The following is a 3976-nucleotide window of genomic DNA, read 5'->3' on the forward strand; positions in this document are numbered from 1 at the left end:
AAAATAACCATCAACAAAGTCAACCAACCAAACATCACAAACAAATCAAGACACCATAACTAAATCAAGACACCATAACCAAATCAAGACACCACAACCAAATCAAGACACCATAGCTAAATCAAGACACCACAACCAAATCAAGACACCATAACCAAATCAAGACACCACAACCAAATCAAGACACCACAACCAAATCAAGACACCATAACTACATCAAGACACCACAACCAAATCAAGACACCATAACTAGATCATCAATAGAAAAGATTGCAGATGGTTAAACCTTTCGCAGGCATCAAAATCACTTGTACACCCACTGGCTTTAGTCTGATGAGCATTTAGCGTCTGATCAACATTGCCCTGCCTCCAAAGATAATAGTCCCCTTCGGATTCTCCATTCATATAATCTATTCTAAGAAAAATGACAACATATAACCAAACTCACAACCTTTTTGTTTGAAAATACATTTAGCTATGTTCTATTGTCTGTGGCTGGATTGCCTGTAGATGGTAATGCCTTTTCCTTGCATTTTGATGTATTGGCTGCATGTGGTTATTGTGTCAGTATTGTCTATCATTTGTAGATTGCCTTTATTTTGCTGTATTTGATTGTGTTGAATGCATTTCTACAATTCTACAGTTTATTTAGCAGACACTTTTATCCAAAGCAACATACATCAGAGAGTAAGTAAAACAAAAGCGAGGATCTAGAGAGGAGGAAAACAATGTCAGTAAATGCAAATTAAAAGCTTTAAATCAGATCGGACACTAATGCTGACAGGCAGTGCACAGAGGCAAAGCACAACATTGACAGCTGTTCTTGGGAGCTCAATCAATATAGAAACCATCTTATAAGTCATCGTTATCAAACAAAAACCATCGTCACTACCATCATCATCAATAATAATTAGGTTATGTTGTCTTGATTTGGTTGTGTTGTCTTTGGTTGTGGTGCCTTGATTTGGTTGTGTTGTCTTTGGTTGTGGTGTCTTGATTTGGTTATGTTGTCTTGATTTGGTTGTGGTGTCTTGATTTGGTTGTGTTGTCTTGATTTGGTTGTGTTGTCTTTGGTTGTGGTGCCTTGATTTGGTTGTGTTGTCTTTGGTTGTGGTGTCTTGATTTGGTTATGTTGTCTTGATTTGGTTGTGGTGTCTTGATTTGGTTGTGTTGTCTTGATTTGGTTATGTTGTCTTTGGTTGTGGTGTCTTGATTTGGTTGTGTTGTCTTGATTTGGTTGTGGTGTCTTGATTTGGTTGTGTTGTCTTTGGTTGTGGTGTCTTGATTTGGTTATGTTGTCTTTGGTTATGTTGTCTTGATTTGGTTGTGTTGTCTTGATTTGGTTGTGGTGTCTTGATTTGGTTGTGATGTCTTGATTTGGTTGTGTTGTCTTTGGTTGTGGTGTCTTGATTTGGTTATGTTGTCTTTGGTTGTGGTGTCTTGATTTGGTTGTGTTGTCTTTGGTTGTGGTGTCTTGATTTGGTTGTGGTGTCTTGATTTGGTTGTGTTGTCTTTGGTTGTGGTGTCTTGATATGGTTATGTTGTCTTGATTTGGTTATGGTGTCTTTGGTTGTGTTGTCTTGATTTGGTTGTGTTGTCTTGATTTGGTTGTGTTGTCTTTGGTTGTGTTCTCTTGATTTGGTTGTGGTGTCTTGATTTGGTTATGTTGTCTTGATTTGGTTGTGGTGTCTTGATTTGGTTGTGTTGTCTTGATTTGGTTATGTTGTCTTTGGTTGTTGTGTCTTGATTTGGTTATGATGTCTGGATTTAGTTATGATGTCTTGATTTGGTTGTGTTGTCTTGATTTGGTTGTGTTGTCTTTGGTTGTGTTGTCTTGATTTGGTTGTGGTGTCTTGATTTGGTTGTGTTGTCTTGATTTGGTTGTGGTGTCTTGATTTGGTTGTGTTGTCTTGATTTAGTTATGATGTCTTGATTTGGTTGTGTTGTCTTGATTTGGTTGTGTTGTCTTGATTTGGTTATGGTGTCTTGATTTAGTTATGATGTCTTGATTTAGTTATGATGTCTTGATTTGGTTATGTTGTCTTGATTTGGTTGTGTTGTCTTTGGTTGTGTTGTCTTGATTTGGTTATGTTGTCTTTGGTTGTGGTGTCTTGATTTGGTTGTGTTGTCTTTGGTTGTGTTGTCTTGATTTGGTTATGGTGTCTTGATTTGGTTGTGTTGTCTTGATTTGGTTGAGTTGTCTTTGGTTGTGTTGTCTTGATTTGGTTATGATGTCTTGATTTAGTTATGATGTCTTGATTTGGTTATGGTGTCTTGATTTGGTTGTGGTGTCTTGATTTAGTTATGGTGTCTTGATTTGGTTATGGTGTCTTGATTTGGTTGTGGTGTCTTGATTTAGTTATGATGTCTTGATTTGGTTATGGTGTCTTGATTTGGTTGTGGTGTCTTGATTTAGTTATGGTATCTTGATTTGGTTGTGTTGTCTTTGGTTGTGTTGTCTTGATTTGGTTGTGTTGTCTTTGGTTATGGTGTCTTGATTTGACCACATGATGTCTTGATTTAGTTATGATGTCTTGATTTGGTTATGGTGTCTTGATTTGGTAATGATGTCTTGATTTAGTTATGATGTCTTGATTTGGTTGTGGTGTCTTGATTTAGTTATGGTGTCTTGATTTGGTTGTGTTGTCTTGATTTGGTTGTGGTGTCTTGATTTAGTTATGGTGTCTTGATTTGGTTGTGTTGTCTTGATTTGGTTGTGTTGTCTTTGGTTGTGTTGTCTTGATTTAGTTATGATGTCTTGATTTGGTTATGGTGTCTTGATTTAGTTATGGTGTCTTGATTTAGTTATGATGTCTTGATTTGGTTATGGTGTCTTGATTTGGTTATGGTGTCTTGATTTGGTTGTGGTGTCTTGATTTAGTTATGGTGTCTTGATTTGGTTGTGTTGTCTTGATTTGGTTGTGTTGTCTTTGGTTGTGTTGTCTTGATTTGGTTGTGTTGTCTTTGGTTGTGGTGTCTTGATTTGGTTGTGGTGTCTTGATTTGGTTGTGTTGTCTTTGGTTGTGGTGTCTTGATTTAGTTATGATGTCTTGATTTAGTTATGGTGTCTTGATTTGGTTGTGGTGTCCTGATTTAGTTATGATGTCTTTGGTTGTGTTGTCTTGATTTGGTTATGATGTCTTGATTTAGTTATGATGCCTTGATTTGGTTATGGTGTCTTGATTTGGTTGTGGTGTCTTGATTTAGTTATGGTGTCTTGATTTAGTTATTATGTCTTGATTTGGTTATGGTGTCTTGATTTGGTTATGGTGTCTTGATTTAGTTATGGTGTCTTGATTTGGTTGTGTTGTCTTGATTTGGTTGTGTTGTCTTTGGTTGTGTTGTCTTGATTTGGTTGTGTTGTCTTTGGTTGTGGTGCCTTGATTTGGTTGTGTTGTCTTTGGTTGTGGTGTCTTGATTTGGTTATGTTGTCTTGATTTGTTTGTGGTGTCTTGATTTGGTTGTGTTGTCTTGATTTGGTTGTGTTGTCTTTGGTTGTGGTGTCTTGATTTGGTTGTGTTGTCTTTGGTTGTGGTGTCTTGATTTGGTTATGTTGTCTTGATTTGGTTGTGGTGTCTTGATTTGGTTGTGTTGTCTTGATTTGGTTATGTTTACTTTGGTTGTGGTGTCTTGATTTGGTTGTGTTGTCTTGATTTGGTTGTGGTGTCTTGATTTGGTTGTGTTGTCTTTGGTTGTGGTGTCTTGATTTGGTTATGTTGTCTTTGGTTGTGGTGTCTTGATTTGGTTGTGTTGTCTTGATTTGGTTGTGGTGTCTTGATTTGGTTGTGGTGTCTTGATTTGGTTGTGTTGTCTTTGGTTGTGGTGTCTTGATTTGGTTATGTTGTCTTGATTTGGTTGTGTTGTCTTTGGTTGTGGTGTGTTGATTTAGTTGTGGTGTCTTGATTTGGTTTTGTTGTCTTTGGTTGTGGTGTCTTGATTTAGTTATGATGTCTTGATTTGGTTGTGTTGTCTTGAT

The sequence above is a fragment of the Labrus bergylta genome, chromosome 1 (genome assembly GCF_963930695.1).
Source record: "Labrus bergylta chromosome 1, fLabBer1.1, whole genome shotgun sequence".
Classification (NCBI taxonomy): Eukaryota; Metazoa; Chordata; class Actinopteri; order Labriformes; family Labridae; genus Labrus; species Labrus bergylta.